This window comes from Lissotriton vulgaris, chromosome 8 (assembly GCF_964263255.1).
Source record: "Lissotriton vulgaris chromosome 8, aLisVul1.2, whole genome shotgun sequence".
Classification (NCBI taxonomy): domain Eukaryota; kingdom Metazoa; phylum Chordata; class Amphibia; order Caudata; family Salamandridae; genus Lissotriton; species Lissotriton vulgaris.
Window position 1 is genome coordinate 167,960,607 of NC_141696.1, and position 12,104 is coordinate 167,972,710.

The following is a 12,104-nucleotide window of genomic DNA, read 5'->3' on the forward strand; positions in this document are numbered from 1 at the left end:
GACTACCTAATAAATATTTATTAGGTAGATCGTAAATTGAGACTCAAGTCGATTAGCCTCAATCACAGAGTTGGTGATCTTCAAAGGTCATTTATTGACATTGTCAATAAAGTAAACATAGCAGCCTGTTTTCATCAGGTCTAAGACACACTTGGAGGCTGCCTTTGCAGTACACAATTTCAATATAAAAGGATGGACAGGTGAGTGGCGGAGTCCAAGGTAGTCCACACGTGGTTGCTGCACACTGAGCTGGTATTGTCCCCACTGGAAACACCAGCTTACAAACACTTTTCTCCTCCCCCCTCCTATTGTTAGATAAAGCTTGGTGGATGGGCAGCTCAGCTTTTAAGCTCCTGCATCCCCGAATAAAGGTATTTTGAAGAAGGGCTCTCCCTGCCACAGGAAAAAAACTCCTCTCTTCCCACCTTCCACTGATCTCTGACTAGCATCTTATGTTTGCTGGTTTTCCAGCCTGCAGCCATTGTACACCTTCCTGCGTAAGCTGAAACCAGTGCCAGGGAAGCCAACAGAGCTGGATGGCCTGGGCATGAGCTGATCAACCCAGGAACATGTCTACCCAAGACTGGTGGGCTAATTAAGAATTTTAAAAAAACTGCAGTACCTGCAACTGGTCCAATTCCACCAGATATTTCTGCCTCAGGAGATATGTCCTGGCATCACCAACTGGTACTCGGCTAATTTTTTGACAAAAAAAACTAAGGAGCTCCCATATGCAATGCAGGAGGGAAGATAACAGAATTGGAAGTATGGGTGCTGCTGCCTCACCACTCTCCTCCATGCACGAGGGGCACTGTCAGTGAAGCCTGTGGGAAGAGTCATTATTCTTGCCCTGTGGGGGAGGAGGAGACCACAACCAGTGCCCTTCGAGGGCCATTCATGGTTTACTGCCAACTTGATAGGCTAATATCCACACCATGTAGCCAATGGGCTGCTAGATTTCCAGGACACTACTTACTGCGTCCACTAATGCCCACCATAAAACAGGTCATCCACAAAACACTACAATATCCTTCAACAGAAACGTTCACTCATTGCAGAAGGCAGTTCCTTTGCTGGCATGTTGCTAGGGCATCTTTGTGTTTCGTAGAAGGTACATCAAGGAGTATTCCTCAGCACATTACTCGGTATCATTAAAACAAAATCAATGCAACTATAACTTCAAGAATTGTACAGTCCCATTTGAATTAACTGTGGTAATCATTTGAAGACTTTAGTCTTGGGAGGAGTCCTTGTAGTTCTCCAGCCATATTAGCAGTTCCCTCAGTCAGTATCTGCCACTGCACAGCTTACTCTGTCTGTCCACCCTCCCAATAATGAAACCATCACGCCGGACACCAGACTTGACTTGATATTATTAACCCTTCAACAAGTCAAATTGGACATCCAAACCCTTCACAACCTTATTTTACAACCTTATTTTACAACAAACCAAGACTTGCATTAAACAGGAATACAATCCGTCCCCATCCCCCAAGATCTATAGCCGCATCCATCGTCCTCCTGCAAACTCCGAAGCTCATGGCTTTCCACGCTGGAGCACAATCCCTCTCCCTAATGCCATTTCCCGCCCTATCAGGGGGTCAAACCTTCTATCGGACTCAGATATAGGGGCCCTCCTATGCTCTTACGTGCAGCCTCACCCTCCTCAGAGTGTGGGACTTCCAGTTAGCCCAGTTAGCCTGCTTACAGACTCCCGAATACCAGCCATTCTGATCAACACGCATAGAGCCACCAGACTCAATTCCAGAGGCATTGTAGAAAACAACCTCACTAGAATCCCCATCACAGCCGAACCCACCACAATCATCTCCCAGCCACGGATAAGCTGTTAATAAATTGCAGGTCCGCCTCTAGACATGCAACCGATATAGCTGACCTACTTATCACGAACAAACCAGACATTATGATCCTAACAGAAACCTGGCTAAATGAAACATCTACTCTCATCATGGACATCTTGCTACCCCCTAACTATAACATTACCAGACTCGACAGAACCAACAGGCCTGGAGGTTGGATAGCATGCATACACCAGATCGGCCTAACAGCGACCAACGCCAATGCCCCTGCAATATCATTGTGCGAATACCTATGCTTAAACATCGCCAACAACAACCAAATATGCTCTCTACACGCCTTCTACCATCCTCCGGGAGATAATCTCAAGTTCATAGAACACTTCATAGACATTCTAGCTTCAAATGACAACCAACATTCTAATTAAATTTTCTTAGGGGACTTCAACCTTCACTGGGACTACCAGAACGACCCAGGGGTAAACAGCCTCAAAGCCTTCCTCACAGACCTCAATCTCAACCAGAATTTGTAACAGCCCAACACACGACAAGGGTGCAACTCTCGACCTAATAATCTCCAAAGCAAACTCCACCCTGCTCGACTCGATACTCCCTTACCAATGGTCTGACCATCATGTCATTTCATTCCGAATCTCGGAAACCATTACACGACTCCCTACACAACATCTGAGAACCAAGATCTGGAAGAAAAATCTTAAAAACGTCGGATCTGACCACACAGCCTTAGATAACTGAAACCCTCTTAGTCCCCCGGAAGACCTGGCTTATGTTCAGGGGCTGACAAATCACTACTTTCACTCCATGAACAAACAAACTAGACAAAATTGCCCCATTGCAACTGAAGAGAACCTCCACAAAAGAATTCCAAACAATGGTACGATGGGAGGCTAAATGATGACAGACGCTCTCTTAGAGTAATTGAACGACACTGGAGAGCTACACCCTCAACTGACCTCCTCAAACTTTTCAGAACTTCCAGAAACGCTTATTTTAGAAAAATCTGAAAATCTAAAACCGACTTCTTCAGATCTCAACTAGACCTAGCCAAGAACCGCCCCAAAAAACTTTTCAATCTTATCAAAGCCCAAACCAAGAGCCTACCTAATGTCGTCAACACCAACCCTCTCTCTATTCCCACCTGTGATGAATTTGCCTCCTTCTTCGCCTCTAAAACAGAATCCATTAAATCTGATCTACTCAAGGACCTAATATCCATCTCAGACTTGAAAGAGAGCCCATCTCAGTCCCTAGACAGGGCCCTAGCTAATGACCTCCTGTTATTTAAATTAAAAAACAATGCATCGTGGTCCCACTTCAACACTTACAGTGAAGATACCATACTAAAAACGTTAAACGCGCTGAAACCCTCCAATCACTTCACAAACCCGCTCCCAGCAAACTACATAAAGGACTTCATTCCTCTCCTTCTACCCCTCTGGACCAAGATCATTAACACTTCCCTTCTTCAAGAATCCACTCCTGACACACTGAAAACGGGGCAGGTCTCGCCTATCCTAAAGAAACCCACAGCCGACCCCTCAGACCCTAATAACTATCGTCCGATTTCTAACATCCCTATGTTAGCCAAACTCCTGGAAAAATGCGTTAACATACAACTGAACAGTCACATTGCTCGTTTCAACCTGCTGAACCAATTTCAATCTGGTTTCAGAGCAGGCCACAGCACAGAATCAGCCATGACACATATATTAGACGACGCTCTAAAAATCCTTGACCAAAATGAAGCCTGTCTTCTAATCCTACACTACCTGTCATCAGCTTTTGAAACTGTCAAACACCACAACCTACTGAATCTCCTGAAACACAGAATGGGTTTGTCTGGAAGTGTATTTAACTGGTTTGCCTCTTTCCTCCAAAATAGATCCCAAAGATTCAAGGTCAACCAATCCCTGTCCATCCCCTCGTCTGTCACGCTTGGAGTTCCACAAGGCTCCTCCCTCTCTCCCACCCTATTCAACCTTCTCATGGAACCGCTCACTGATCTTCTCAGCCTCTCCAATATACACTTCCACATGTATGCTGACGACACCCACATATATATCAAAATCCAATCTCTGGAAGACATCAAATCACTCAACACCACACTACAAAAAACCCAAATTTGGCTGGCCGAAAACCACTTGAAACTTAACTCCCTAAAAACGGAATTCCTTGTAATCGCTCTCCCTAATAAAACTCACACTATCATAGACTGGATGAAGCACCTAACAGCTCTCAATGGACAAGTGCTCCTAGTCGACTCAGCAAAATCTCTAGGGGTAACGCTGGACAGTAATCTTAAGATGCAGAAACACATCAGCACCTCAACAAAGAGAGCCAACTTCCACCTAAAGACCCTGCAAAACTGAAACCCTATCTGCCCGCCTTCGATCTCAAACAAGCAGTTCAAGCCCTAGTTATCCCATGCCTGGAATATGGAGCAGTAACCTATGCGGACTCCCTAGGTCATCGACAGCCCGGCTAAGAGCCACGATCAACTCAGCGGCGAGACTCATCATAGGTTCTAAGAGAAACGCCCATATATCCCCAGACCCGAGAGCCCTCAACTGGCTACCGCTTGAAGCCAGAATTCATTTAGAAATCGCTTGTATGACACACAAGGCCCTCTACTACAATGCCCCACAATAGCTAGCTCAAAAATTGGTGCTCTCGGCGGGCAGCAGAGCTTCCAGGAGTGCTAAGACTCTTCTCCAACAACCTCAACGATTTGCCAAGAAAAAAACGTATAACCGATCCTTCCCTGGTATGGCTCCGAGGATATGGAACGCTTTGCCCAGTGAAACTAGAATGAACTCTTCCTCTGCCTCCTTCAAAAGAGAAGAGAAAGCTATCCTCATGGCTCAATTCACGTGAACTCTATGTCTACTCACTGCACTGTATTACCTGCTTCTCTTCGTTCATATTCATCCATCTCTTTATCTTTGTTGTTTTGCACTAGCTTAGCACCGTCTTCTCTTGATCTAGACGTATGTATAACTTACCTATTTTGTGTTATCCTATATCGTAATATATCGTATATCTATACTCTACTTGTCCTGTAAAGCACTCTGATACTAGCAAGAGTCTGGTTCGCGCTATATAAAACCTTCAAAATAAATAGCTGAATGCCTCAATGTGAAACTGAAGCACAACACTTAATGCTAGGGAGCTAAATTGGTGTTTGGGAAGGTAACTCTGGCCCAGAAGATAATGGGCACTTCTGTTTTTTACATTTATCTCGGTTTGGTGTGTACTACATCCCAGTTTTATTACCTGCAAATAAAGACCTTTTGTTTATGAGTTAAGAACAGCCAGGGCATGTGTTAAATGTTATTTATGGTGCCTTTGGGTTTCAAACCCCTCACTGCCAGACACTTCAAGATGCTAGAGAGGGCTGGGGGAGCATCAGTAGTGTGCTGCCTCTCACAAAACCTGGGCTGAATGAAAACCACCACTGCATGAACAGAACCAAATGAGACCTGATACTAACAAGCCCTGTAGTTTTAGATATCATTCCATTTGTGAGGACCCCCCCCTCTATCTAATACTAAGCTTTCAACCATCCCTTCAATTCTTCAGCTTTTTGTGCCTCAAATTAATGATATTGTAAGGCCACCTTTTTGCTATCTACGGTTCTTGTAAGGTTCTCTCCTCCTATTCTTTAGATGGTAGTATTTATTCCCACTGTAATCGAGTGACCATGACTTGCCTACAGCAATAAACAACCTCAGCCACTGTTGATTGCTCAGCTACTTTCCGAGTCCACCGTTATGGTCACTCTAGACAGAGGCATTCCTATATACATTAGTCTTGGTCTTGCTCCAATATGAACATCCAAGCCCGAACACAAACAACCCAAGACTGATTACTCTAAGAGCATCATGTATGCCCAGACATACATCCCGTACGGACTATGCCACAGGACATAAGCTATACCCCATTGACGAGGCTTAAATAAACCAAAAGCAATCCAGGGGTGCTTTGTTTCCTGTTGGGAGGAGTCACCGCGTCAAAGTCAATAAGGATTGTGTGCTTAAAGTTTGAACGAAGAGAAACTTCTAGACATTCTTTTTCTTTCTTTTTGGAAGTGGGCCTATTGGAAAGGGACCTGGCCTGGATGTTCAGCCCAGACTGTTCCTAATGGAGCAGAAGCAAGGCTGATTTGCATATGGCTGGTTCCTGTCTGAGGTGGCATAGTGGGCAAATGTACCCAATGGGCTGTGATGCAGCCCTGAATAAGTACCAGTGACTGTAATAAATTCAAGCATTCCACCCATCACTTTTTCTTTCCTCAGTATTATGCCCTACGTGTGATGTGTATGACGATTTGTGGGTCACATTCTCAATGTACCACAGAAATCAAGCTATACTTCACAGACAAAGCCTAACAAGGTCGAAACTGGTTGCTTGTGCTCAAGTTTAGAAGGGCCCAGACCTGGCAGCTAAGACTGGTCCTACTAAAGAAGGACAAAGTCGAATTTACATATGGCTTATTCCTGCCCGAGGTGCACAATGAGCAAAAAAGCACAATGGCCTGGGGTGTAGCCTTCAATCATTCCAAACAATCACTTTCGTTTATTTTGTGCATCACCCACAGCATCGGAATTTAACCTGGCTTGCCAAGAAACAGGCAAAAAAAAGACAGCAGGAACAAAGTCACACCATTCACCTCGTCTTCAGCTTAAAGAGAACGAATAACATCTCCACACCCCAGCTATGAGGACTTCGCAATGGCTCCTAACAAAGCAATACATCAGATTTAAGGCTCCTTACATGGCAATCCATAGCCCTTTATATCTCAAAAAAGGCATTCACATCTACCAGACAACTACACATCTAAGACAGGGCTCTGCGAGCATGTGGGCCAGTGTTAGAAATAAGGGTCTCTAGTTGGCAATGGTTTGCACCTTTGTCCAAGTAGGAACTCTTTCATCTATTCGGGGTAAAGGAGCTACGCCCTTAGACAACCCCTGATCACCCTCTTTTTAGCTTTGCACAAGCAGACAGGCTTATCTCAGAGGCGGTGTGTAAAACATTTGTACACACAAACAGTAACAAAGTGAAAACACCACAAATGTACACCACACCAGTTTAGAAAAATAAGCAAACTTTATCTAAACCAAACAAGATCAAAACAACAAACATCCACCATACATCAAAAATAAGTTATTCACAAAAATAAAGCTTGTGATAACAAATACCTCCACCTGGGCCGATTACAACGTTGTGACAGCTGAAAATCCCTACGTATGGCGCCAACCGTGAGGTGCACGGCGTCTGGCCTGGAGTCACACAGACCCCAAAGAAGAGTACCTTGGTAAAAGATGAAAACAAAGCTGGTGCACGGCGTCAGGGAGATGATGTTTCGTTGGCACCGGGCATCGTCCGTTCCTTACTACCACAGGGACGGTGAGGTGTCTGTTCCTTACTGCAATCCAGGGGAGGTGAGGCATCAGTTTCTTACTGCTGCTGAAGAGGTGACATTGCTGTGGCATCTAGGCGTTGGTTCCTTACGACGATGTAGGGTCAATGGATTTGTGATGTTACCCACGTCTGGTATCGGATCTGCGATGATGAAGCACGGGTGTCTGTGAGGTCGGGGCTGCAGTGTAAGGCAGGTCAGTGTGTCATGCACTTCACGAGGGGTGTTCACGGCTTCGTTGCAGTTTGCCGTGTTGCTCACCTGCGTTGGTGTTGCTATTTCCCTCCGTGGCAGATATCCCAGGTGCAGGAGGACAGAGGGAATGAAGTCTTTGTGTCCCTGAGACTTCAGAACAGGAGGCACGGTCTACACCAAGCCCTTGGGGATCTTCTTCAAGCAAGATACACAGCACATAGCAAAGTCTTGGTCCTCTCCTTTGCAGAAACAGCCACTGCAGGCCAAACCCCACACAGCAAAGGTGCAGTACCTCTTCTTCAGTTTTCCAAGCTCTTCTTCTTGGCAGAGGTTCTTCTTGAGTCCAGAAGTAATCTAAAGTCCTGGGGTCTGGGCCCCAATATTTATACTAAATTTCTCTTTGTTCTCTTGTGGCAAAGAGGCTCTGTGCTCAGTCCAAACCAGTTCTGTCCTCTCTGGTCCAGCTTCCTGGCAGGAGGTGGAGACAGCATTGTCCAAGGCAACCGTGCCTATTCAGGTGCAGGCACATCTCCTCCGACTACTCTAAATGCAGCCCAGGCCCAGCCGATTCATTCAGGAAAGGCAGGACACACCTCAAAGCTCCCCTGCCCCCAGTGGCTGTCTGAGAGAATGCACATCCCTAGCCCCTGTCACTCCAAAGCCAGATAGTCAATCCACAAACAGGATGGCTAAGCAAGAAAATACTAAATTTTTAAAAAGTTGTATTTTCAAACGCACAATATAAAAATCATCTTTACTAAAAGATGCATTCTTATATTCTGAGTTTAGGCATACTAAACTCCATCTTTCTATCTGGTCCCATTGGGAAGTTATACTTATAAGATGTTATAAATATATTCCCATTCTATCCTATGGGACAGATAGCCTTTCCATAGTGAAAAACGAAATGCATTGTATTTCATTATCAGGACATGACACATACACCAGTACATGTCCTACCTTTCACATACACTACCTACACCCTTCTTACAGGGGTACCTTAGGGGTGACTCACATTTAATAAAAGGGTCGGTTAGGGCCTGGTAAGTGGGTGCACTTGCCAGGTCAACATGGCAGTAGAGACTGTGCGCAGACACTGCAGTGGCAGGTCTGAGACACCTTTTGAAAGGCTGCTTGTGTGGGTGGCACAACCAGTGCTGTGGGCCCACTAGCAGTGATGGAGCAAGGTTTCGCACATTTAGCGACTTGCTTGTATTCATGAACCTCGAATAACTCTAACTATGTAATCAACCTGTTTGTGTAACTAATATTGCACATTTTACACTACACGGGGTGTCCCAGAGACGCTTGCCTATGTGTTTACTAAAAGGTAATACGCTTGCCACCTAAAATGGCTGCTTCTATGCGGGAATTCAGTCTGCGCATGCGTCGGTCACACTCATGTGACGTGACGTACTCGCAGTTTTGGTGGGAATTTGTTGCTCATGCGCAATGCACTTAAAATGGCTGCTTTGTGTTCTCACATGCTCTGAGCTTGCATTGCCGCTTTTGCAAAGCTGTTTGTTCTGCACTTACCCTAATGCAATAGTTATTATAAAGTAAGGGATATAGTATAGCCATTCATGGTATACAGTGTAATCTTTTATTCTGTGTTTCTAAATTGTTTTTGCTTGCTTTTCATGTATCGTATTCTTTGGGCCTGGGAGGTGCTTTCTACTCCATCTTGGAAGCCCGTATGGTACAAGTCACGTGATGGGGGAAAAGAACCTTGCAGCAGTGGAACTCAGCCAGCTGGCAGCCTCGCCCAAGATGCTCCTGGGAACCGACCTGTAACCCAGCAGGACGAAGCTGAACTGTACCTGAAATTGTTACATTTGTGTAATAAACTGCTGTATACTCTATTGTTCTCTGTAAAATATATGCCATGGGAAACTAGAATTTAAGGGGTGGGTACGAAAACTGAATATTAAGCCTGAGAAAGTCTAAAATTTAGGTGGTGTGACGACTTAACCTCCTCCTTTGTCCAATCAGAACTTGGGGATCCTTACACTTGCAACATTGAGGGGTGGTACACTGACCCGAAAAACAGTATAACTAGCCTAGGTTTAGCTAGAAAAATTGTCCGACTTGTCCGAATAGCTGACCTGTCACTGACCCAACGCACTCTATAGGTGACTGATACAGAGTGCTGCGGAGCACTCTGTCCGTATTTTCCACAGACCCAGTCAAGGTTTTGGGGAACCTTAAGTGCTGGCGAAGCACTTTGCTGAGGAGATTCGAGGACCCAATCGGGGTTATTGGCAGAATCCTTGCAGAGAGGGAGTAGCGCAGGTGTTGCAACCGAAGCTGCGGGTGTTGGTCGTAACCTTTGGTGAACCCGGTCCTGATCCAAAGTCTGGGGTTATCCTGTCCTGACTGTCCATGAGCTGTACCTGCTCGCCTACATGGCAACCTAAGTCCTTGAGGGTCCTTTCCCGTCTTTCCAAACTGACCCGTGGCCAGGGTTAGTCTTCATTCTATCCTAGGTAAATATAAAACCTGTGTGGGTGTTTGTTTATCTAAACTTCCTTCCTAACATCTCGAATAAAGCATAATTGCATACGTTCCTTTTCTTCCCCAGTCTTTTAATTGAGATTTTCATGCATTATTGTCTATTAGCATGTTCCACTTTTCTACCTACCTTTAGTCAAATGCTAAATCGTTTGCATATATAGTTTGTTCCATTCTTACCCTCCCTATAGAGAATAAGCACATCTGGTTAAATCAAATTGCCTAAGTTTCATTTCCTTTGGACCATTAGTGAATTTCGAAAGTCTAATTTGATTAGTATGTTCCCTTTCTTTACCCGCCTTTAGTGAAGTTCTGAAAGTCTGTTGATCTAAAATAGCGTGTTCCTTATTTTCTCCTTCCTTTTAATTTTGATTTCTAAATGATTCTTTGCCTCATTCATAGCTATACGATATTTCTAATTCTAGTTATAGACAGTTTGATCTGTGTAAATCTTTGGCTCATGGCATATGATGATGATGATGATTAGATAAAGGTTTTCAAAACTTCCTGAGTTTGTGGTTATTATAAAGAGTTCAAACATTATTGAAATTGTATATTGTATTTGTGTTGTCTACTTATTCCACAGCTAGCTCCTTGATCCATTGTGATCTTAGGTACCTGTGACGAGGATTGGTAAGTCAGGGACACGGGAATAAACAGAAAGGAACTGAATTGCTGATAGTAGAGTGTAGGTTACCTGATTAAAGTGTAATGAAAATATTTTATGGGCCCAAGTGTGCATATTTGGTAACAAAGTTAGTCGGGTGACCTGCGCGCTCTATCAGTAATTTTCTGGTAGCAGTAAGATGGTTAAGGACTAGTTAAGATAGGTAGATAGGTTACTTGCTGATAACTGTGTAAAATAAAAATTGCTGCTAAAATGTTATTGCTGCTAAAAGTATTGATCGATCGAATGTAAAAATTGCTTTGAAATGTTATGAAATGTTTTTTTAAATATTTTTGATGAAATGCTGCTATATTGATTAATGTATTAACACAACTCGTTAGTGATTGTTATATGTTGTCTGGAATCCCCGGGGGCAGAATAGCGGGTGGTGAGGAGAATCCACCTCGCAGAGAGGTCACTTACGTTGAGGAAAATTAGTGCATGGTTAGGCAGAACTGGAAGCGCTAATTAGGGTTTTCTGTATGAATAGTTGAATAAATGATAGCAACGAGTTTGCTAACGAAACTTCAATTGTGATATCACCTAGTAAGGGTCACACGGAAGGAGTAGTAGGTTCTTCGGAGCTTGAGTGATAGCAAAAGAGTTCGCTAGTAAAACTTTAGACTTAGTATATATCCCGAAAAGAGTGGATGAGTCAAAGAAGTAGCAGGTTCTCTAATGCTTGTGTGAAGGGTAGGCAGAAGAGATCTATCCGCAGTATATGAAAAGTAGACAGAAGAGGTTTACTTGCAGTGAAACAAATCTTTCCTTTCTAGACACTCGAGTACAGTGACGAATGTTATACGTTGTAAATTAAATAAAGCACTTGCACTTTAAGAAAGAGAAAGATAGTGTCCGTTACCTTGTGAAGGAGGGAGTCAGTCGCGGAGCTGCGCTGACGTCACTCTGTGCTGCGCTGGTATTGGTCGAAACCGCGGGTGTGTAACGGAACTGGTATTGTGAAGGAGGGGTGAGCGCAGGAGCGTGAGAACGCGTCTCACGGAAAAGCCGCGCTCCCATTGGTCGAAATGATTTGCAACCACAGTGTTGATTGGTTGTTGAAAATTGAAAGACGCGCTAGAATTGGAAGAATATAGTAAACAGAAGTACGTATTTTTACACAATTTAGTTCTTTGCAAAATATATGTGGTATTCGACTCATCCTGAAACTCGACCTGATCCTAGATATCTAGGGTTTGTGAAAGATCAGTGGAAAGGTCGTAGACTAAACGGAATGTACGGAGGCAAGAGAAAAATTACTCTAGTAGACAAAGTAAAGAATTATTTTAAGAGAGACAAGCCAATCAGAACTAGAGAAGGAGTTATCATTCCACCACCAAACACTCCCGCATCATTTATGATGTTTGATAGAGGGTATCATGCTTGTGTATGGTTGGAAAATTGGGTGGAATACACTAAAGATGACGGAATTTTAGCATTTCCCTTAGAAGGTACCTTTAATGGTAGGATT

The 12,104-nt window shown here is 44.0% G+C and overlaps 1 protein-coding gene across 1 annotated transcript in view; it reads right to left on the reverse strand.

Annotated features, from left to right (window-relative positions):
• Positions 1-12,104, reverse strand: part of PAK1 (p21 (RAC1) activated kinase 1) — a 357,978-nt gene that overhangs the window by 129,816 nt on the left and 216,058 nt on the right. The gene's annotated exons all lie outside the window — the stretch shown is intronic.